Genomic DNA, 25808 nt, shown 5'->3' with positions numbered 1-25808 from the left:
AATTTGAATATTTAAATGAAATGTTTCTCTTTTTTTTTATAAACAAGTAAATTGAAAATAAAACCCAGGGGTTAATTATTACAAGTTTAAAATGTTATATACAAAATTAGCACAATGTTAAAACTCAAAATTAGTGGTTCCGTTTTTTTAATGGTAGAAATAAGTTGTGAAGCCACCAACGTTCCTTTTTCAACGGTACAAGTTGGAATTGTTGGAGCAGATGACACAATTCTCTTGTCTTCTCAAGCCAGCAAACAACTTCAAATTGTTCATATTAAACAAAAAAACCTTGCCCTCCTTTGGATTTTTATACAGAGTTATATTTGTGATTTGTTTGGTTGTGAATAAAAAAATGAGAACTTGGAGACATTTCATATCAAAAATTTGAGGAAAACCTGCTAAAAATTTTCTGTTGGACAATCTTGAAACAATATTAGCACTTAGACAAAAGAAAAAGAACCAACTTTTCAAATTTCCTATTTGTTTTCATTTTTAATAAAACGGAATTTCCCCATCAAGTTCTGCTGCATGAACACATTGAAAGACAAAGAGAATGCAGAAATTGTATTTTGACCTGACATGTTGGCTACTAATTCTATAAAATATTGAAAAGTAGAAATTATTTTAGCTCAAAAAATTGAAAAAAATGGGTTAACGCGGAGGTTTTGGTAAACCCGTGATCAACTGTGTATGAGTTTTTTGTACTGACAAATTATGAATTCACCGTAGCAATTGTTTTCCTTGATTTTTCTCTCGAGTGACTTTCAATAAAACGCATGCCGGAACACTCTAAGGAGCAACGAAACTTTTTATCTTATAAGTTTTGGAGAGAAGAGTTCATACCTATGTAAAAAAACAGGAAGCTTGGTAATGTGCATTTGAACATAATGTTCCAATCACGCTTCTCCACAAGTTTGGCATAAGTTTCTATCGAATTAGGAAAATTCAAGGTCTACTATTTTTCAGAAAAACGAAATAATAGCAAAGAGTATCAAACAAAATTTTCACCAAAACAACTAATTTGTGCTTCACTGGAAAAAAATTGGACCAGTCCTTGGTGAGACTCGGTAACAAGTAGACAAAGAAGGACAAGAACTGTAAAAATAAAAAAAATACGTTTATGCTTTCCTGAAAACAAATAATTTCAAATAATGAAAACCAATAGATATCAATTGAAATATTTAGAGAGCTTCATGGTCAATCATAACTCAACATGAATACATTGAGACCTGTCATTATCCAAAATATGTCGTACGTCTACAAGAGCAGATGACAATTTCAGAACAAAAACAAAACTTAAAAAAAATTTAATAGAAGGGTGTCGCAGACGTTAAATCTTTAGTCTTTTCCGTTAAAAAGATGTAAAAGTTTGGTTGTGAATAAAAAAATGAGAACTTGGAGACATTTCATGTCAAAAATTTGAAGAAAACCTGCTAAAAATTTTCTGTTGGACAATCTTGGAACAATATTAGCACTTAGACAAAAGAAAAAGAACCAACTTTTCAAATTTCCTATTTGTTACGGTTATCATTTGTTACGATTATCATTGTTTGAAACGGTTATCAATAAATATGTCTGAAATAACTGAATGGATCCCTAAAAACCTAAAAATGCATTTTCAAACTATCGTTTACAAGGCGAAAAATAGAATTTGAATATTTAAATGAAATGTTTCTCTTTTTTTTTATAAACAAGTAAATTGAAATTAAAACCCAGGGGTTAAATATTACAAGTTTAAAATGTTATATACAAAATTAGCACAATGTTAAAACTCAAAATTAGTGGTTCCGTTTTTTTAATGGTAGAAATAAGTTGTGAAGCCACCAACGTTCCTTTTTCAACGGTACAAGTTGGAATTGTTGGAGCAGATGACACAATTCTCTTGTCTTCTCAAGCCAGCAAACAACTTCAGATTGTTCATATTAAACAAAAAAACCTTGCCCTCCTTTGGATTTTTATACAGAGTTATATTTGTGATTTGTTTGGTTGTGAATAAAAAAATGAGAACTTGGAGACATTTCATATCAAAAATTTGAGGAAAACCTGCTAAAAATTTTCTGTTGGACAATCTTGAAACAATATTAGCACTTAGACAAAAGAAAAAGAACCAACTTTTCAAATTTCCTATTTGTTTTCATTTTTAATAAAACGGAATTTCCCCATCAAGTTCTGCTGCATGAACACATTGAAAGACAAAGAGAATGCAGAAATTGTATTTTGACCTGACATGTTGGCTACTAATTCTATAAAATATTGAAAAGTAGAAATTATTTTAGCTCAAAAGTTTGAAAAAAATGGGTTAACGCGGAGGTTTTGGTAAACCCGTGATCAACTGTGTATGAGTTTTTTGTACTGACAAATTATGAATTCACCGTAGCAATTGTTTTCCTTGATTTTTCTCTCGAGTGACTTTCAATAAAACGCATGCCGGAACACTCTAAGGAGCAACGAAAATTTTTATCTTATAAGTTTTGGAGAGAAGAGTTCATACCTATGTAAAAAAACAGGAAGCTTGGTAATGTGCATTTGAACATAATGTTCCAATCACGCTTCTCCACAAGTTTGGCATAAGTTTCTATCGAATTAGGAAAATTCAAGGTCTACTATTTTTCAGAAAAACTAAATACTAGCAAAGAGTATCAAACAAAATCTTAACCAAAACAACTAATTTGTGCTTCACTGGAAAAAAATTGGACCAGTCCTTGGTGAGACTCGGTAACAAGTAGACAAAGAAGGACAAGAACGGTAAAAATAAAAAAAATACGTTTATGCTTTCCTGAAAACAAATAATTTCAAATAATGAAAACCAATAGATATCAATTGAAATATTTAAAGAGCTTCATGGTCAATCATAACTCAACATGAATACATTGAGACCTGTCATTATCCAAAATATGTCCTACGTCTACAAGAGCAGATGACAATTTCAGAACAAAAACAAAACTTCAAAAAAATTTAATAGAAGGGTGTCGCAGACGTTAAATCTTTAATCTTTTCCGTTAAAAAGATGTAACCAACTCCACTTTATTCTTAGAGAACCATTTTTGAGATGTGTGAACTATGAATAGTGAGGCCAGGTAAAATTATTCAAAAAGAAAACAAAGAGAAAAATTTAAAAAAAATTCGAAATCAATAATTTCAAAGACATAAAACCAGCAATTGAAACTGAAACCAGCAATTTTTTGTCAATATCTTTTAGTTCGTATTGGGAAGTTATTGAAAGCCTTTTTTAATTGTTTAGAAAATATCATACGTCTACAAAAAATTTTAATTTTTTTCCCTCGAAAAACAGGTATCGAAGCCGTTAAAACAAAAAGCAATGCTCACAAAAAACTTTAGATATGTTCAATTGTGCCCTTTTTTAACAGCAAAAATTTGATGGGAAACCTGTAATTATTGAGACTAGGTAACCAGTAGACAAAAAGAATAGCAAAGAGCAAATTTAAACCAGATTTTTTTTAAAGATTTGATTTCAAAGTCATACAAATTTTTGCCTCTCAATTGAAATCAGTGTTTTTTTAGCAATAGGAAGCTGCAAAGGCCTGCAATTATCAAGAGCTTATCAGTCGACCACAAAAAAAAGACAATCAAAGACAAAACTCAAAAACAAAATTTTAATTTAGTAAGAAACCTGTGAGCAGGCCGTTAAAAGATTAAGTGACGCACTAAAATCTTTCGATATGGCCAATAACGTAATAGCTTTCTTCAATTCCAACAAGGATATGCAAACTGTAATTATTGCGACTAAGTAACCGGTGGACGAAAGAGAATATCAAAAGGAAAATTTAAAAAAAAACGGTTTCTTATTTTTTTAAAACACTTGATTTCAAAGCCATGAAAAAATTTAGTCATCAACTGAAGTTAAAAGAAGAACTTGTTTTTATATATAGGAAGCTGCTAAGACCTATTTATCCAGAATATGTCTAATGACTGGAGAAGAACGAAAAACAACGAAAAAGTTTTTAAAAAAATTGCATTAAATTCTGCCAGAAGACAGTGTTGCAGCAGTTAAAACCATAACCTATTCACTGAAAAAGTAATTTGTTCAATTTTTCTTTTAAAAAGACAATAAAGGGCTATGTGACCTGTCTGTAGTTTGACAAGATAAGTAGAAGAACCTCAAAGAAAAATTGAATCAAACAGTTCAACAACACTCTTTTGTTTTTAGATGTAAAACCAACAACACTGTTGCTAACAATTTTAACAATTTTTGCAATGTTCGCAAACAATCTTGCAAAACTACGGAAAACTGAAAATTCATAACAAAATTTAGTCAAATGTTCACAAAACGTTAAACCTCTTTAACTCAGTAGAAAAGCCAAAAAATCTTGTTAACTATAATTTCTACGCTGGACACGCTTTCCGTTTATACCACTCACAACCCTCTGCGATCAACATATCGATCGGCCAAAGTTGACTGAACAAGATCGGCCAAACCCGTTTGGGCACATAGTTCCTTCCCCACTAAATGAGGTCGTAACAAAATCATTTTTTCTTATTCTTTTTTTTGTAAACCGCTTTGGAGTGAGGTTCCCCTTTTATTATTATTATTATTATTAAATTGACTTGGTACCCGCGATGCGGGAATCACTTTGTTAACTAATTAGAAACAGGACCAATTAACAGGATACTGATAGTATTTAAAGTTCAAAGCCTTTAATTTCAACAGCGAGTTCAGCTGTTTCCGAAATAACACTGTTGGACATGTCCAGTCAAAAGTTGAGATGTCATTTCGCTGAGAGAGAACATTTGCATATTTCACAACTCTCAAGACAAATTACTCTTCGAATTTGACTGATTTCGTCCAATTAAAATTGGTCTTCAAAAATTGTTTTGCTGCAGAACGGTTACTGCGTGGTCCCTTGAAAACTTTCCAATAATCATCAAACTTAAGGGCAGTATCACAGTTGTAAATTTTGTTCAGCATAAGAAGATCATTTCGAACCAAAAGAAAACTGATCGGCAACAAATTGTTGTAAATGAGGCTCTGATTGTAGTCACTATCTGTAAAAAATTTCTTATTCAAAGCCCACTTGAGCGCTCGTCTTTGCATCTTTTCGAGTTTTCTGCAATTTGGCCAATTCGAGAACCATACATTTGACGCGTACAGGAGAATTGATAAAATGTAACTTTTGTATAAACTTACTTTTACTTTCGTATTTGTAGAAAAGGGAACGTTTCTCTTCAAGAAAAAAAGCTTTTGTTGTGCCTTTGACAGCCGCTGATTGATATGACTGTCCCATTTCAAGTTATTAGTAATTACTACACCAAGATCATTCACCGAAGATTTGCATGTAATTTCTGTATCGTCTGCATACAAGTGGACACTACACTGATCTAACTTTTTTACATCAAAACATATAGCTTCAAACTTTGCATTGTTGAATTGCATTCTGTTTTCTTTTGACCATTTAATTGCTTTGTTTAAATCATTTTGTAGTGAAAATAAATTCATTTGACTTCCAATAATTTTTGTGTCATCGGCGAAAAGATATGTGCTGTTCTCCATTAGAGATGGAAGGTCATTAATGTACACAGCAAACATAAAAACCGCAAACACTGAACCCTGTGGACCACCACTCGTAACAGCTAACTCTGACGAATAATCATCTTTAACAAACACGCACTGCGTTCTATTTGACAAATAATCTGCAAAAAACTTGAGAAATTGGTTATCAAATCCAAAATGCGTAAGCTTCAACAAAATTGCATTGTGATTAATTGTATCGAACGCTTTTGCAATATCGAGATAAACGCTTAAAGCAGACTCTTTAGCATTCAAACAACGAAAAATTTTTTCACAATACTGGATCATTTGAGTGATAGTAGAATGCTTGGTCCTGAAACCGTGCTGGCGATTGTCTAAATTTTTCCATAAACGATCCCTAAATTTTCTATACAGTAATTTCTCGAAAATTAGGGAAAGCGCGCACAACATTGACACTGGTCTGTAATTTTCTATGTCAATTCTCGACTCTTTTTTATGCAGGGGTTTAATTATTGCTTTCTTCCAGCTCTTTGGAAATTCTTGCTGAATTATAATTTTGTTAAATATCTCAGTAACAACTGGGACAATGGCAGGTGAAAACGTTTTCAATAAGATTGGCTGCAATTTATCGTAGGACTCAGAACCCGAATGACAACTAAAGATCATTGATTTTACTTCACTGTTAGTGAAATACATATCTTCTAGACAAATTGTGGGGTCTGCTGAAGCGAGTGGCACTGAAAGAGGGCTCGTATCCTCTCTGAAAACAGATGCAAAATGTTGATTGAAAGCATTGGCAATTTTCAACGGTCCAGAAATACTGTTTCCAGCAAACTTCATCTTAGTAGGCAGATCAGGAATACGACGAAAGCTCTTAAGATTTTGAAAAACTTCTGTCAGAGTTAAACCTGCGAAAGAGTTCAGATATACTGTCCTATCTAGTTCAAGTGAATCAGCTAAATTCTTTTCAAGCCTTTCAATTATGTTCTTATCTTTTTGACGTCGTCGAGCTGTATTTAGAACATTTTCTGCGTGAATGGAATGAGACGAAAAGTAGTAAGGAGCTTCCCTTCGCCTTCTCGTTTTCCGAGGAATAAAGGCCATACAGCAAAAGTTGATTTCATCATAAAAATGTTGAAGTGTGTGGTTTATATCTCCAGCTGAGGCATCAAAGTAACTGAATCTTTCAGCAATTTTGGGAAGATTCGCTTTTCGGAAAGAATAAACTGATTTTGATTTCTCAACCTGGCTGCTAGAAAAATTTACTTCAGCGCTAATCATTGGGTGATCGGAAAACGTTGCATGGATATGAGCAAAAGAAATAGTGTCAGGGAAAACCGCAAGAAAGCAATCATTTTTAACGTTTTTGTCCTCTATGAGAGAGCAAAATCCGTATTTCCGAAAAACCTGGCAAAATGTTTTTTCATAGGCATTATTACTGCTCAGGAGACTCCAATCAATTCCAGGAAGGTTTACATCACCTACTATGAGCACATTGATGAGATCTAAATTGTTTTTAAGAACTTTTTCATGAGCCGAACTAATAATTTCGTGTAAGTAAGTATCAAACAATTTTACTTCTAAGCGATAAGGCGATTCATGAGGTGGATTGTAAACATTTATAACAATTATTGCCTGCTCTAAATTGCAAAAGAGAGCCGAAGTTGCAAAGTCAACAGGAGATTTAGCTTGGATTGTTTCACTGTGAACATTAATTTCTGTTTTCATACCAATAACAACTCCTCCATGGCTACCATTACATCGATCAATTCTACTAACTACGCTATAAAAGTTTGAAATGAAGACACATGTGTCATCAACTCTCGAATCAAACCACGTTTCACTCAGACAGATAATATCGGGTTTATGAACTTTGAGATGAGTATCAAGGCTAATTCTTCGATTAATATTCAGCAAGGATCTACAGTTTAAGGACGAGATTTTGATGGCTGGTAGTCAGGACGTATGGACGTTTTGATCTGTAGAGGATTGCATACTATTCGGGTTAAAATTTTCAGCCATAACTTTTCCCTTATAAAATAACTCTTGACCTTTAATGGAGAAACTGTGTTTTTCGTAGCCAAAATTGTTTATCAGATTTGTCTTCCGCTGATATAGTGTTTTTTCCTTTTTGTAGTCCTCAACGGAGAGAAATTTTTTTATGACAAATCCCGAACCTTTTAACTTTGAAACAGATAAGAAGATCGTTCTGAAAGTCCACGCATTATCAATTTTCACTACAACAGGCCTGTTCTTCTCGTTAACGAGTTTCCCTAATCTGAAGCAGTCATGAATTACGACATCTTTCAGTCCCATTATTTGTTCGAAAATAGATACTACTTGTTTTTTGTCTGTATTCATTGCTTCAATTCTCGAAATCTGGTCTTGATTCTCCTGTATTCCAAAAATTATTAATTTGTCGCTCATGTGGTTTTCCGATTGTTGATTATATTGAGGTTTTGGTTGGCTATTTTGCTTCAGAGAACCCACGCTGCTCTTTAAGTCTTTGATTTCATTTTGAAGCTGCTCAATTTTAGCTTCGCAAGAGTTTTGTTTCAATTGGTAAATATCATTTCTGATTTCAGACAATTCTTGTTGAATTTGTGTATTAAGTGAATGAATATTATCCGACAAAGAATCAATATCGGCTTTTGTTACTGGAAGTTGACCTTTTTGCTCGCAATTTTATAGGACACTTTATAGGACACTTTGCGCACAACGTCCATCCTATTTTTCATTTAAGAAGCTTCACAGCAGAAACCCTTGTTAATAATTTAGGAATTTCTTTGTTTCAATTAAAAGAGAAATTTTTCTAGGATTGAATGTAAAAATGAAGTTTTTTTTTCTGAAAAAAATTACCTGTAACATTGTAAAGACAAATGCATATATTTAACAACTGTTACTAAATTAGCTACTAATGCAAGCCTTGATTGCGCAGCTGCATGAAAAATTTAGCTAACAGAATTTGTTTGATAAGTAGTATAGTTGACTTAAAAAATTGTACTCCTCGTTTTTAAAATTTGAGTTTGAGCATTTTCCCTGCTGCCGTTAAAGCTATTTTTAACCAATACAGTCAGTTTGAACAAAAGGGACCTGAGTGCTTTGCTTGGTGATATTTAATCAAGCCGATTTCGACATTAATTCCTGAAAATTATCTTATTTTGTGACGTCATCAATAATGCGTACATTGTAGAATGATTTTTAAATTGAGCGAAAGTTAAATAAAGCTAATTGCATATATCTCTAACTGAAGGATTACATCTCTTATGCTCGATTATAGACTAGAACAAAAATGGGAAAATTGTTTGACGGATAAATATTTCCCATTCTTCTTGTTTTACATTCTGTTGACGGAAGAGACGAAAACGGGCTTTGTCAGAATTTCCTGTGTTTTGGTCTGTTTTATTCCACTGGATAACCGAACAATCTCATTTGTCATTACTTCAAAACTAAATCTTTTTGGATCATAAGCAGCGCACAATTTTTAGGAAAACGTCAAGACAAATAGTCGAGCGCAGCATACTTTTATAATTTTGAGTTTTCTCAAGATTAAAAGAAATGGGAGCAAAAATATTCTTCTCCTCTGTCTATTATTTGTCAAAGTGTGAAAGCGAAAAACAAAATATCCGCTTCAAAGAGATTACGGGCCAAAACTAACATTAGAAGCAACTATAAAAGGGTGACAATAAGAGCCAAAACTTCAGCTCTTCAACTTCAACTTCTCTCAAACAATTTTGGCGCAAAACTCAAGCGAAGTAATCACGCCTGGTACGCGATAAAAATATGAAGTACGCTCAATTAAGAAAAGATCTAAAATAGTGGCTAGCAGAAGCAATGAGTTGAATGCATTATTTTTCATTCAATTGGCCCAGCCAATGTGAAAGATTGACGATTGTCGGCCTATCCACGCGGCAAGCAAGCAGTTTTTGAATAATTAACGCTACGAATTTTTACTATTTTATTGTCAAATCAAAGCCACAAATAATAACTTTTTAATGCAAAAATGCTTTTTTGTAAGGAAATATTAATACAGAAAAAAAACTACGGCTAAAACGTCGATATTGAAAAATGCGATAATGGAGTAAACGTATTCATTTCAAGTAGCTGCTCGATGACCTTCGGCATACAACCAACTCACAATCAAATGGGTAATGGTTTTTGTATTCAACTTGATCAATGTAATCAACTTAATCAACTTAATCATCTGCTGTTGAATTAATCAACTTGTTTATCTATTTGAAGTGGAGTTGTGAGATGTCAGCTGTCGTCTATTTGAAGTGGAGTTGTGAGACAAACAAGGAAGTTCGATGGAACATAATGTTCGTGTCTAGAATCTCTACGGATAGACTGCCTTCGAAGAAGTGGTTCATATTTTGTTATCTCAACTTTGATTGATTCTTAAACGACGACAGAGGTCTAAACAACGTAGGGTTCTCACCAGTGAGATCAAACTTAATCGCACTAGAATAAACACTTAAACAAACGAAATGACAGACATGAAATCATCTCCAAATAAACTATATAAATTTACAGAACAACAAAACATATTTGAGCATATATTTCCTCCTCCCACAAGTGGCGTTCGTTGGAACAACTAACAAGAAGATACAGTAATTTGCGATCGCACAAAATGATCCGACATCTATTCATCCTTAAGTTAATCGTTAAATTTTTGAACTAAGAGCAGAGGAGCTAAATTATAGAAGCTTAACTTCCGAAGACTATAAGAAATGGGTACTAGACGCCAAAATTTCGCCCTTTTTTGTTAACGAAAAACAGAAATCAATCTACAATCAAACGGTTTGTTAAAATATCAGCTAATATCCTGGAAGGTGGAATGATTGGAAGCAAAACAGAAAAAAAACAACTAAAAAAAGACGACACAAAGCATTTCCATTAGCACAATCATAAATCAGAAACTAGTTACATCAAAACAGTAAAACGAGAAGACAATTGTTCTGAATTAGAAGATAAATATATTTCAGGATGCCCACTTTAATTTTTTTGCAATTTTCTAACACGAAAAATTATATCGGATAATTTGACAGGAAAAATTAACACAAATTAACTATAGTTGAAATTTGTAGAGCATCTAAACGAGAAAATAAGCTGGCACTTATGAGGTGGTAATTCCTGAACTTCTGTGAACAATTATGTGCAAATTATTAAATTGTGAGAAAAAAATTGAACAGAATAAAAACAAGCAAAAACGACAATTTTGGAAAATAATGATCTTTGAACAACACAAAATAAAAACATGTCAATATAATTTCCAAATTGGTTAGAAACCGAGTTTTTTATTGATTTTACTCAAAAAATCTTAACAAATCAATTAGTAGATCAGCAAATTTAACCTTGATTGTAATTATGCTATAAACTCCTAGGAATGCAAGCACTGTTTGCAGAGATATAGTTGACTATATTCGGGCCATATCATATGAGCTACCAATGATTTTTATCAAGGATAATTATGTTGCAGCCGCAAATTTTAGAATACTCGTCGATTTTGTTCATTGTCACATCTCATCCTAAATGGCACTGCTAAATTTTTTTGAAAAAGTAAGGTAAAAAATAGTTCGTCAAAACTAAACTGTTACGCACTGATTTCTACGTGTTCCTCATGATGTTTTCAGAGGTTAATATTGGAGATAATTAACTTGAATAATCAGCTTTTTACAAGGACTTATTTAGATGTTTCACAGTGCGATTTTTAGCAGATATATTTTGAATAAATTTAGCTAGTGATAGCCTTTTTTGAGCGGTTCGGATGTGCGATATATCCACTAGTTTGCCTTGTATTCCAGAGTTTTAATCGTTTGCAATTATGCTCTTAGGAAGCCTGATCTAACTTATAAAGATTTTAAAAGATTTATCCAGTTCAATCTTTAATTATTTCAGCAAAAATAAGTTAACAATTAATAACGAGAAGTTTTCTAGTTCCATCAAAGTTTTTCAAGATGTTAATCAACTGATTGTCAGGCTGATTCTCCGGTGTTCTGATGATCATAGGTTCCGCAGGCTGTACCTTGAGTTGTATTGGTCCTTCGCAAATATTTACTGATCCACAAGTTGGGCAATTTCCGGCTTTTGTACGTCTCTTGATGTTTGTTAAGTACATATACAAGTTCCGTATTAGCACCTACTTTTCCAGAATAATTACTTCACCAAGTACATAATCTCTCAAAATGTTATTTACTAATTATGCGAATTTATTTTCAAGAAACTCAAAAAATAAATTTTGAGGCTTTTAGGCACTTGATATGTTTATCAGTAAAATGTCAATCTGCGGTTGTTTTTCATAAACGTAAACAAATTAGGGTTACAGGCCTTGATGGGAATACTAGCTATATTTGGTCTTGAAACTAAATGAATATTATAGCACTTATTTATGGATATTTTATGGAATATCATCTTGTAACTAAGAGGGACGAAATAGGGGCGTGACACTACAGGACTTTATGAAAATTTTCCATGAAAATTTTGAGAAGGAACTGAGTTTTACAATTTTTTATAAAAGATATAATCTGCACGAGTATGAGGATATACATATGTTTTTGTTGGAGCCACACAATTTATGTTTTTTTTGGAAAAACGTTTCGAACGAAAGCATTAAGGTTAAAGACAATTGAAGAATTTAGGAGAAGTAAAGATTAAGTTAAGACACATTGAGATAAAGGTTAAAATGAACAAAGTTAAGGCAAGAATTAAGGTTGTTAAGGAACATTTAAGAGGTTAAGATGCGCTAATTTAGAATAAAGATTGAGAACATAAGATAAAGAAGGTTGAGAGAACGCGTTAAGATTAGCACTGAAAATAATCATGGTTATTTCGTTAAATAATGGCTCTAAACTTTGAGAAGGAGTAGGAGAAGGATACTGGTTGAATGAATGGTTTAGGGCACTGGTTAATTTCTGGGATTGAAGCACTGGTTTGATGATTTAAAGCACTTTGAAGGAAAACTTAATGGATGAAGGGATACTAAATCAGTTAAAGGATTAAAACTTGCTGAACTACATAAGACTTTCAAGAGCTCAAAGCATACTTTCCTCTCGGGGTTGAGCTTTGTTGTCCAGTTCGTCATCTGTGTTAAATCTGTCGAGTGTATTCAGTGAAAGTGTTGAAGTTGCAGGCATTGAGTTTCGTCGATGTTGTCGTTTGAGGTTTCCAAGTTCTTCTGGAGAGATGACTGTTGGCGGTTGCTTGAGTTGTTTGGCTAGATTTGTAACGACATCTGCTTTCAGATGTTTTGGTACTAAAACTACTGGGTTAAGCGGTACATTGGTTCCGTTAAGCTTCATGAAATTTGGCACCATTCGTCGTACAAAGGCTACTTTATTGTATAAATACATGAAGAGGATATGTAAGGCTAAGTTTCCAATAAAGACAATGATTGTCAGCGAGAGAGAAAGCTTCATTGGCACGTAAGATTCAAGTTTGTCGATTAGTGCTGGCTTGAATGATTTCATTTCAGTGTTAATGGGCTTTGCTATGTCGTCTAATGATTCTGTTGATAACTTTCGATTGGAATAAATGAATTCTGTTTTGAATTTTTTCAGTAAATCAAGGTTGGCATCAGTGCTTGTTTCGTATTTTGGTAGCTCGTTTGTGTTTGGAACTGAATCAATTAAATGTTCTAGTGGATCAGGCAAATTAACATTGATTCTCTTTGCTGGAAGGTACTGACAACTTTGTAAATCGGCTCTGATTTTAATGTGATCACTGAACATTGTGTGTCCACATTTTAATGTAATTAAACAGCTGTTACATCTTTTATGAGGAATGTTGGTCTGTCGGCCATTCTTGTCCGTACCAATCTCAATAAAGGTAAAACCACTTGAAGCTGATATAAGTAGCCATATTCCGTATCCAAGGTTCTGTGCTCGTTCTGGGTTGGGTAACAAAACCTTTATTGTGTCACATACTTTCAATACTGTAATGGCATTATGAAACTTGAGGGTTGCTAGGCACGAGGAGAATCCAAGGTGGGTTTCCATTGTCTCAGGACAGATTCGGTATCGTGGCGATCCAAGGCAGTAGCCGTACTGGGATCTCGTCAGTACTGTTGTTTCCATCTGACCTTCTGAGACTGCTAGGTATTCTCCCTCTATCACCCTTTGTAAGGCGTCTACATTGTCCTTCTGGGGCATAGGGATTACTTTTGCACAATAAAATTCACACACTGTCTGGCTAGAGGCTAGGGGAATGGCTAATGCCAGTAAAAGTCCGTCTTCTACTGTTGAAGTCTCTTGTACGAGTTTGGCATCGTAATACGAAAGTACGTCAGTCAAGGGTATTGCCAAAGTTAGACGATCTGGGGCGTTCTTTTGGCTATCATGGACTGCGTCAAGGATCTTTATCAACCTTTTTCGGGGTACTAAAGAGATTGGAAGGCGTTTGCCAAGTAAAGTAGGAATTGCATTTATAACATTAATTCGGAAAGAATATAAGGCTGCTCGATAACTTTTAATATCTGCATAGAGAGTAAGAAGTAATGATGCTGCTGTGTCAATGTTAAAGTTCAGTTGTTGCTGTAATGCTTTAATTTCCATGCAGGTTGCTATTGGGTTCAGATTGTGGTCTACAATTGCGAATTGTTCCTCATCTAGTTTCCAGTTTCTGTTCTGATTTTCTTGCATTTCGTTTTGAACTTTATAAACTTTTGCAAGTTCGTCAGAAACTAGAAAGATTTTCTCATCGGTTTGTGCGCCAATTTCCATGACATAGTCATTAAGGCTATCAAAACTGTTAGCTAGTCTATCGATATTTTCAACATTTTGAGACGTTCGTTGGCATGAGCCGAAAATCCCTGTGATTCCACCGCATCCTCCGCTGCTCATTGCTAATCCTGGACAGAATAGTCCAATTCCAGCAACTGCGGTTGCTATAGCAAGCGGGGCGGCTCTTTTCTGTCTGTTTCCGGGGTCCTCTTCGACTCTGGTGAGGAGTTTTTCGGTCTCATTGCGTAGTTCAAAGACTTCAATTTCGGCTTCGATTTTTTCGTTTAGAATCTTTGAGTAAAGCCAGTCAACATTGAACAAATCTGTCTGGTTTTGGTACGTAGTAATGTATGTCATGTTGCAAAACTCTGACTGTGTAATCCATTTCATTGAGAGTTCGTGAAGTAGGGTCTCTACTTGGTGTCGTACCGAAAAGTTGTATGCGGGGAAACGGGACTAAGAACTCAGCATTTATGAACTTCTCAGTGATCAAGATCTTTTTTTCCTCGTGAAAGATGATTCCTTGAGCCAACGCTTCTTCTGTGTTAGTCGGAGTCTCAAAAGTGGGGCCGAAAAGTACGAGATTTATCACAATTGTCAGTAACATTTTCGTGTTTCAATGGTAACAACTATGTTTCAGGACAATCTTCTGCTGATGTGGCTCTTCTGGGTGTTTAGCTGGTTTCTTTTTGGCTTTCCGGTATTTATTTGCTTGTTTGTTTAATGTACTCAGTCTTCTAGTTCTGATTTTCTTAATATGGCAGTTATTTATGTTGTATTTATTTGTTTCACGTGTACTCTGCTTTTATATCATGTGTGTTTATGTGTGTGTTTATTGATGTTACTACTAAATATGGTGTTTAAACATGTTGAATTGTGGTTATTTAATTGAATGGTGGGTTTGTGATGATGGGGATAGTGGTTGGGGGGTCCAATTACCGCATTATGCAGTCTTTACATGTTTTTTCGAGTTTTTCTGATTATTCTGATATCAATATGTGCTTTAATATTACTGTCGGCCCGAATAATATCACTCTGGGATGCTGCAACAACGGGAACAGGTATGTGTCAAGGAACTGGGTTCACTAGTCTCGTTTAGTTTACCCAGAGTGCAATATTACTAATAGTACAGTAATAGTTAATAGTATAGAAGATGGAGGAGATGGTTGGGACGGGGACGCAATATTATTATTAGTATTCATATTATTATTCATATTATTCGGGATTGTTGGGATGTGGAGAAGGAGAAGGAGGGGAAGATGTGTGGGAAGAAGGAGGGAGAGGGAAGAGATTGAAGATCAGGAAGATGAGGGAGGAGTTGAAATGGAGGAGACGGCTGTATAACTAGTTATTTATATTTATTTATATAACTTAATAACTGACTTGTAGTTGTAGTATGGATTAGTTCTCCTTAATATACTGACTAATATACTTGGTGCTAATAATATTTAATAAGGTGCTACTAATATCATAGGAATTAGTATATATCAAACTTGTTTTGTGGGGAAGATTGAAGACGTAAGTAGGGGATAAAAGGAAGAATTTGTGAGGCATAGGAAAAAGTAAATGTTAGTGAAGGGTGTACTTGTGTGTTCAGAGTGGTGTTTTGTGTTTTACGGCATGTGTTGTTAACAATTAGCGATCGTTGTGGCGTGGTATTTAAACGTCCTTGGCATTTATTGCATAATTTGTTCTGTTTGTGTGTTTTCATTCCTGTCATTGTTCATTTTTGACTTAATACTTTAGCTTTTTATTTGCTTAATAACTAGTTTGACTCATTTTTGGAACTTTCAGATAGTTATTGTGAATCATGGATGTTGCCCAGTATGAAGATTTTCTGGCTTTCGTACGAAGCAGGACGTCTTCTCAGTCTGAATTGGTGTATCCAGCATTTGTTCGGACGTCAGAGGGACGACGAGCTTATCGGGACAAAGCAGAACATATGGTACTGGGGACAAAGAATGTGGGGACGTCTGAATTGGTTGTGAATCGGAGATTTTGATGTACAAGGTGGAAGTGAAGGTAGGCAACGAAATGCAAGTTCAGGAGCAGGAAATTCCAACGCAGCAGATGGTGTCTCAGGAATTGGCTTCCCTTCATGTCGGGTTCAGTGCTTCTGCAAAGCACATTACTCGTGTGAGGTCACAAGTCGATCGCCTGAAAGCTGCTGGGTTCTTCTTTCCACGTTCGATGGGCGGGTTACAGGCCACTGTTGAAAGGTAATTGCATAAGTGTTCATTTAGTATGTATATTTTTATGTTTTTCTTTAGTTTTTTTTGTGTGTATCATTAAGTGTGGAGGTGTTTTTGCTTCTTGTTTAGAGCCAGTAGTGAATATGTGCCATGTTTCGTGAAGAAGATGCGCGGCAAAGAGGTGCATTGCACTTTTTTCCGTGCGAATCTTCGCGCAAACGTGTGTGCTGAATTAGGGTACGAGTTCTATAATGACATTTACGCTGAGTATGTGGACGTAGTGTCATTTAAGACTCCAAAGTGGCTTGGTGCGGCTGGTGTAAGGGCCGAAGTTGGTGATCTGTGTGCTGTCAGTGCTCTGTAGTACACATTAACTGGTGGGAAGTCGGGTATTTGTCGTGTTTTATCGCAATTTTCCATTGAATTTGGTACTTTAGTTCACATTTATGCGGTTTATTGTAGACAAGAAGGTTCCCAAGCATAAAGATCGTGCTCTAAGCTTAGCTATTGTGGCCCGTGGCGATCGGCTGGGTTCTTTGAGCTTGTGAATGACCAGTTAGGGTACTTTTTGTCGGAGTATGAGATTGCTGAGAGTGAAGACAATGGGTCGTTGGCCGAGTTCCGGGTAAATTATACTTTCAATACGTGGTAATTCTGGTATGTGCATGTGTAGGTAGAGGTAACTGAGGTTTTGTTGTTTAGTTTGTCGGTATGGCGTATTTCCTCGGATGCAATGTCAATATCTATTGGCAGTATACTGAGGAAATGGAGGGCGGCTGGGTATGTTACAGGCATTCTATCAATGCTAAGACCACCGCTCCTGCTGTACTGATCCAGTGCATCGGGAAGTTCATCAGCAATGAGTGTTGGCACCATTGTGAGCCAATCTTGGACTTTCCAAAGTGAGTATTTAACTGTTTTTGTGCAGAAATTATCGACTTTTTGTGCAATTTTCATTTTGTTCATTATAATGGCATTTAAACAGGTTGGATGATGGTGAGCGTTACGTGACTCGGTCTACTAGGACAAGGGGTCATGCCGGTCGGAGTACTAGTGGTGGTGGTACCGTGGCTGAGGATAGCGCCGATGAGGATTGACTAGTGTCGGTGCAATTGTATTCATCATGTAGCTTAGATTTATTTATAGGTGAGTTTTTACTTATTATTTGTCAATTGTAGCCTTGATAATTGATTTTTACTGTTGGAACTAGAAGCTGTAGTGTGTGTGAGTATGTGTTAACTTTTTAATTGCGGTGTGTGACTTTATATTGACATATTCGTGAAAGTGTAAAATTGGTGAGATAATGACTTTTTTCATTTATGAGCATTAACTTAACTTTACTTCTGAAATATTGATCATAAACTGGTTCTAATGGTTCTAGATACTTGTCCTGGTTGCTAGCAGCACTTGTGTGTAATTTGAACTGGTTTGGAAGAGTATTTGGTACTAATTTTTACATGTAATTTTTTCGTAATTTAGGTCATGTTTCCACATCAGGACTGGTCTTGCATATATATGAATTTTTCAAATTTTATTGAACTTTGAGCAAATTTTTTAGCTTGGCCATTTTGGTAGACACCGGTGGGGAGCAACTATGCTATAAATTCAGGTTTTAGGGCACTTTCAATTTTTTGGTCAACTTTTTATTCATGCTTGAGAAAACGAAAAATGCGAAAAATCGGGGACCCCAGCGTCACTCAATTTTTAAATTGCTCCAATCAGGCTCAAAATTGGCAGATCGCATTAGTGAATCAAAAAACGCTGCAGCGCAAAAATTGGCGTAAATTCGGCATTTTTTGCCAAGTTATGACTATTTTCGTAATCTGAACCTGGCTATTTTTAATTATGAAATTTCGGGATGAATAAGTCGTCACTGTTCATACATTATCGGTATTGAATGGTTAAAATTGTACTGTCTATGCTTGGTACTAATGTTTATTACTGAATTATAGGGTTTGAAGCTATTTATCGGGCCACAACAGTGATTTTTGAGTCCAAAATGCTAATTTTCAGGCATGATTTTTCCACTATTCGAGTTTTTTTCAAGACATGTGTCGGTCTGGGGATGCTCTAGTGACCTAATTTGGCTGCTAACTTTTAGTACTGATATCTGTGGCTATCAGGGGTGGCAATTTTGGTAGCTTTGGAAGTGATTAACATGTGTTTTGTTCCAGTTTTCTTGTAGAATTTGCTAGTTTTTTAATTGAGGTGCATCATGTTTGGTGCATAAGTTGACATAGTTTGGAGATGATTAATTTTTGACGGTAACTGAGGTTCATAAGAGTGAGTACTATGTTGGTGGCAGCTATTGGCGAAGTTTGATGCATGATTTGAGGTCATTGTGCTGAGTTTTTCACATTAGAATTTTGGACTAAATTTGGTCAAAGATGTGCAGATTTCATTTTTTTTCTTTTTTCCTGCATTTATGCATTTCTGTGCAATTGTATGGGCTTATTAGGCTTTTACAACTACTAGAAAGACTGAATATTGTATATGGGCTCATAAGTCGGCTATTTGGTACTATTTTTCTGGTCTAAATCTGGCTCTATTTTGACGAATGTGAGAAGAGTCTGGTAGACTTCAGTTTTTTGCTATTATTTCAACATTTTACTGAATAATTATAAATGCTTTTAATTTGAGCGTGTAGAGCTTGAGCATACAAATGTTTTAAGCTAATAATATCGGGTTTTAGATCAATATTTTGGATTTAATGAACATGTTCGTAAATTTTCAAAAAGTCTCCAAAATTGGAGGCCCCAGCGTCACTCAAATTTTAAAAGGCTTCGATTGAGCTAAAAATTGGTGAATCGCTTTATCCGCTCAATAGATCTTGCAGCGCAAAATTTTGGGCGGTTTAAACTATTTTTTTTACGAGTTGTAACGGTTTTGCTGCAGTGAACCTGGGTTTTTTGAAAAGGCTCAGATAGGGGATAGGTTATTGGCTATGAGGCTATGAAAAACTTGTATGAAAAACGCTGCAGCGCACAAATTGGCGTCAATTCGGCATTTTTTGCAAAGTTAAGACTATTTTTGTAATCTGAATCTGGCTATTTTTAGTTATGAAATTTCGGGATGAATAAGTGGTCACTGTTCATACATTATCGGTATTGAATGGTTAAAATGGTACTGTCTATGCTTGGTACTAATTTTTATTACTGAATTATAGGGTTTGAAGCTATTTATCTGGCCAGAACAGTGATTTTTGAGTCCAAAATGCTAACTTTCAGGCGTGATTTTTCCACTATTCGAGTTTTTTCAAGACATGTGTGGGTCTGGGGATGCTCTAGTGACCTAAATTGGGTGCTAACTGTTAGTACTGATATCTGTGGCTATCAGGGGTGGCAATTTTGGTAGTTTTGGAAATGATTAACATGTGTTTTGTTCCAGTTTTTTTTGTAGAATTTCCAGATTTTTACTTGAGGTGCATCATGTTTGGTGCATAAGTTGACATAATTTGGAGATGATTAATTTTTGACGGTAACTGAGGTTCATACTAGTGAGTACTATGTTGGTGGCAGCTATTGGTGCAGTTTGATGCATGATTTGAGGTCATTGTGTTGAGTTTTTCACATTGGAATTTTGGACTAAATTTGGTCAAAGATGTGCAGATTTCAATTTTTTCTTTTTTCCTGCATTTATGCATTTCTGTGCAATTGTATGAGCTTATTAGGCTTTTACAACTACAAGAGAGACTGAATATTGTACATGGGCTCATAAGTTTGCTATTTGGTACTATTTTTTTGGTCTAAATCTGGCTCTATTTTAACGAATGTGAGAAGAGTCTGGTAGGCTTCAGTTTTTTGCTATTATTTCAACATTTTACTTAATAATTTTCAATGCTTTTAATGAGCGTGTAGAGCTTGAGCAAACAAATTTTTTAAGCTAAAAATATCGGGTTTTAGATCAATATTTTGGATTTTATGAACATGTTCGTAAATTTTCAAAAAGCCTCCAAAATTGGAGGCCCCAGCGTCACTCAATTTTTAAAATGCTTCGATTGAGCTCAAAATTGGTGAATCGCTTTATCGGCTCAATAGAACTAGCAGCGCAACAATTTGGGCGGTTTAAACTATTTTTTTACGAGTTGTAACTTTTTTGCTGCAGTGAACCCGGGTTTTTTGAAAAGGCTCAGATAGGGGATAGGTTATTGGCTATGAGGCTCTGAAAAACTTGTTCAAAGTGGTTGATATTGCTATGGTTGGACTGCTTATGAGTAGGGCTAACTGAATAAACAATAAAATTGGGCATATTTGGGTATTAATATTCATATTTGATCATTTTTTTCAGAATTTTTCGATATTTTCGATTTTTTGTGATTTTCGTTACTTTGGCAGTCTTTTCTCAGCTTGTATTGGCACTAGGGGGCTGGGAGTGAATATTCTGAGAGATATAGGTGTGGGAATGCTGATGGTGTGGTTAATTGCTTTCAGAAGTTAATAATTTTGACTTTAGTGGGAAATAACTGAATTTTTTCTGACAAAATTGTGGCAATTTCAGAGCTTATTTGGGTTTAAGTCTTCATGGTTGATACTGGGATGAGCTGGGACTGGTTTTTATGGTACTACAAGATTAGTAGGGGGTTGCACTAGGGTTGTAGAGGGTATAAGTGGCTTTAATCGGTGAGATGGGGAATAAAATGACAACATTTTTGAAGCGGTGGATTGAAGCAGAAGCGCAATTTTCGTTTTTTCGTCATTTTTCTACATATACTTGGCAATATTGGGTTTTTATGGTTGTTTGACGTTGTACCATGCGGGTGGCAGCTGGGAGTAGCTGCTAGAGGCATTTGGGACAGTTTTTGGCGTATTTATGGGGTATAATTTACACTTATATTTTAATCAATTCTTTTGCACTTTGGTAGGGTTCGTTATTTTTCTCATAACTCAACTTTTATTGATTTTTGGTCGGATTTTTGGGTACTGGGACGTCAAGCGTGAGCATTAGCATGGTCTAGGGCTTTAAAAGGTCAATTGGGGTTTTTTTGTAGGGGTTATAATTGAACTCGTGCGGATTCGAAAAGTGACAAAAATCGGGGGCTCGAGCGTCACTCGATTTTTAAACTTCTTCAAATCGCTTCAAAATTTGCATGTGATTTAAATTTTGGTATTGATTTAAGATTTAAGTATTGATTCGTATGTGGGCTTGTAATAGAATCGATTTTTGGTAACTAAACTGAAGACATAACGCTCAATTTGTGGGTCAAAGTATACTAAAACTGAGCCAATATTTGGTGGATATCTAAGTTTGATTGCACTTGGGGCTGCTGGGTACCAGCTTTTGACTTTTCTGGCTAATCCCTTTGCCATTGAAAGGTGTGCTGATATACAGTGTGCAAAAGAGTGTGGAGAGTGTAAGATATCTGTTGGTGAACTAAGATATGTTGCATTGATTTCTTGACTTAAGTGATTTAAGTTTTGGTTTGATGAGCCTGATGAAGAGTTTTTTGTTTGAGATCTCGTTCCTGGTTTGTTTGCTACACTTCTGGACTTTTTCCCTGAATTTTTTGCTATACTAGCTCTAACTTGATCTAATTTTGTCTCTCTACTTGGTGTATTTGACTGTTTTGATGCTTGTGCTGATGCTTTTATTGCTTCGCGTTTTTCTTCTTGCTCCAATCTAGCTCGTGCATTTTTCGGTCTAGGACTGCCTGATCTTCTAACTTGGTTGGTTAGGTAAAAGTTTGTTCTATCTTCATGCAACATTATTTGTCTATCTAATTTGAATCCGCGTACATTTTTCCGCTGTTGTTAGTCTAGTGATATGAATGCACTTTTCTCTGGTTTTCGTTTAGGATTATAAGGTCGGGCTCTTATCTTCCTGTCAGTTAACGCAAATTGTTCTTCATGTGTTTCTCGAGGCAATTCAATGTCTAATGGTACTATTGATGGTTGAGAATGTTGAGCAGGTGGGAACATTTCATCATCTGATGAGGATGATACTAAATGGACACGAACTTCTGGTTCTTGCTGTCTAATTTCATCAGTAATTAACGGATCAACGGGTATTCTTGCTGTTTGTTCAGCATCTAGGTCAAGGTCAGCTGGATTTTCATCTGGACTGCTATTCTCATCAAATAAGTTTGGAATTGCTTCATCTGAGCTTGAAGAATCAAATCCTGGAAGATGGACTGGTGCTGTTCGTGGGCTAACTGCTGGTGCTACTGCCCTTGGTGGGGCCAGTGGTACTGCTGGAGGTGCTGCTGCTGCAGGTCCTGCTGCAGTTCCACCTTGAGGGACGTTTATGCTCATTCTGACTGGGTCTGGTTTCAGTTTCTTAGATTGTTGTAACTCGTTTTCCTGTTCATTTATCAATTCTGGGATATGTTTATCAAACAGATCAGGTTCCATGTGTTGTCTTCTCGATGGATCAGGTTGAAAATTTGTAGGGTTGATGACTTCGAGGTCTTCAGGAGTTTCACTTGGTTTAATTGGTTTCAATCTGATGCGGTGAACACATTGTGTGTAATTCGTGTTTACTTTTCGAATGATGTAATTAGAGTCAGTAAGGACTTTTTCCACTTTATACAGCAGTCGCCATTTCTGAACTTGAGAAGCTATTACTGTTGGTTGTTCTAATAGCTTGGGGTTCAAAAGTAGACAAAATGATTTCTCCTGGATGGGTTTAGCTGAAGCTTTTCTGTCATAATACTTTTTGTACTTCAAATATGCGGTTGTCAGTTTTTCCTTGTTTTCCCCAAACTTTTGCATCATGGCGTCTTGCAGTTCATTGACAAAATCTGAGTTTACTGCTACTTCATCTATTACTTTTATAGGGAATCTAATATCAAGGGGTTTTATTGGTTCTCTACGATGGAATAAAGTTGAAGGGCAACAATTTGTCGCTGAATGATAAGAAGTATTATGAATAAACGTTGCTAGAGGAACATATTTATGTCTATATTTAGGTATATCTTTCCATTGTTCTTCAATATTGAGTTTCAATATTCTTTTTAGTGGTCCATGAGATCGCTCTACTGCTCCAATAGTCTGAGGGTGCTTTAGTGAGGCATGCTTCAACTTTACTTCTAATAAACCTGCTAATTCTGACATTAATTCCGAAATGAAGTTTGTTCCCAGGTCACTAAGTATTGTTTGAGGAATGTAGCTGTGTTGGAAGAACACCTTTACTAGTTCTCGAGCTACTGTATCAGCATATCCATTGGTTAATGTAATTGCAAATAGATATTTTGTGAAGACATCAATTCCACTCAAGACATACTTATATTGCGAGGACTTTAGGGGGCCTACTAAATCAATTCTAGCATATCTCCTGGATATGATTGTAGTGAACTGACTGGTTGCAATTTTGGTTTGATGTGGCTTTTTTGGTACTCTGTTAAGTTGAAGACAAGTGAGGCAGTTTTTAATGAATTTAATGAAATGTTCGGTGAAACCTGGGTAATAGAATCGGTTTCTAAATTCCTGAATTGTTGCTTTGATGCCTAAATGACCTGCTGTTTGTGAATTATGGAGCCTATATACAGTCTCTTTCCACAAATGCTTAGGTACACAGAATTGTTTATGAAGTGCTTTTTCCAGTTTCATCATAAAAATTCCGGTATAAGGCATTCCCTTCAAGAATTACTCTATTTAAATGTTTGTGATACTTTTTTAAATTGGTTGAAGCATAATTTAAGTCTGGTTGTTGAATATTTTGTTGAATCCAGCTTATTACTGTTCTAATTTCTGCATCTTTTTGCTGCTCATCTGCTAAATTGAGGCTAATTAAGTTGTCTGTAAGATCTGGGAACTCATCTAATGGATTTGGGAACTCAATTGAATTTATTTCGTGTTTTCGTTTAAGTTTTAATAGCCCTTGAATTTCTGTAATTGGGACATTATTTTGTCGTTTATTATAATCTTCGTAATATCCAAGTTTTTAAAGAAAACTAACTTCGTCACTATTTATTTCGTCACTAAGACTTTCAGTATCAAATAACACATTCAGTTCAATATCCGGCTTTTGTGCTTCTGTATCAATTTCTATTTCTTTTTTTGGAATTCTATCTGTTAATTTCAAAGACAATGTTGCTGTTTTATCATTCTCTATTCGAGAGAGGAAATCTGCTGCGTAGTTAGTGCGCCCAGGAATGTGAGCAATTACTATGTGAAAGACAAGTATTCTATCTAGACAATTCCAAAGAGATGGCGGTATTACTTTTGATTGAAAGAATTGTGTAAGGCTTTTGTTGTCAGTGAGTATTATTACTTGTTTACTTGATCCCCAAGTGTAGTGCGAAACAGTAATCCAGCGCATAGTACAAGGCTAGGAACTCTTTGTAATAAATTGAAAACTTTAATTGAGTTGCGTTAAACAAGTGCGATCCAAACGATACGGGAGCGTATGTTTTCTTTTCTTTCTTTCCAATTTCGTTTACATAGTCTTCCACAATTAGTATAAAACCTGCACGGTGGTAAATAGCATCACAAAGAACTACATACTGTAAGCCTGGTTTTGGCAGTCGCAATATTACATTTGTTGCTTCCATTAAATCCTTCTTTATTACTTCTAATGCTTTTACATGTTCTTCCGTGGTTTCTATTACTGCATCCTTCTTCTTCAGGAGCTTGTAAAATGACATTAGTTTTTCACCCAGGTTAGGGATGTAATTGCGGAAGAATTTCGTGAAGCCGATTAGTCGTTTTACTTGCTTTGTTGTTTTCGGCATTTTAAATTTATCGAGGAATTTAGATATTTTCGACTTTTCTGGTGATATTCTTTCTGCACTGATTTTATTTCCAAAGAATTTCATTGTATCTGTTGCTATTTTACACTTTTCGGGCGACAATTTCAGTCCTGATTGAAGTATGCAGATAAATATTTCTCACAAAGAGGGTACCAATTGTTCAAAATTTGTTACAGCATTTCCAATATCATCCATAAACTGGGTACAATTTCCTGTGGCTAGGCATGGGTCCAAGTAATGGCTAATGAAAGAGCTAAATCCAGTTACTGACTTATTCAATCTTCGGGCAAGAGATTTATAAGCATAAGTTCTCGAAGCAAAGTTAAATGCTAGCAGTTGCACTGATACATCGTCTGCCATTTGCACACAGTGGTATGCTTGAGAACAATCAAGTTTCGTAAACAACTTTTTCCCGGCAAAATACTTATTGCGTCGCTCATGTTCGAGATTGGGAAATTCGTATTCACATAGTCGTTTTTCAGCAAATGGTTTACTTTTCTCAAGTCAATTAACAGTCTAAGTCTTCCTGAGTTCTTTCGTTGTGCAAAAAGAGGACTACTATATCTTGATTGAGACAAAGTTGTTATTAAACCGTAGTAATGCATTAGCGCGAGTTCTACTGGTAGCTCATTTCTCAGATGAATTGGCATTGGAGGGCCTTGTGCATAAATTGGTATGCTTCTTTCTGGAGTTAACTTTATTTTCAAATCTGTATTATATCCGAC

The 25808-nt window shown here is 35.3% G+C and overlaps 1 protein-coding gene across 1 annotated transcript in view; it reads right to left on the bottom strand.

Annotated features, from left to right (window-relative positions):
* LOC142337087 (lactosylceramide 4-alpha-galactosyltransferase-like) overlaps positions 1-25808 on the bottom strand; it is a 147027-nt gene that overhangs the window by 109979 nt on the left and 11240 nt on the right. The gene's annotated exons all lie outside the window — the stretch shown is intronic.

The sequence above is a fragment of the Convolutriloba macropyga genome, chromosome 3 (genome assembly GCF_964194025.1).
Source record: "Convolutriloba macropyga chromosome 3, txConMacr16.3, whole genome shotgun sequence".
NCBI classification, from domain to species: domain Eukaryota; kingdom Metazoa; phylum Xenacoelomorpha; order Acoela; family Convolutidae; genus Convolutriloba; species Convolutriloba macropyga.
This window is presented reverse-complemented; position numbering and strand designations above follow the sequence as displayed.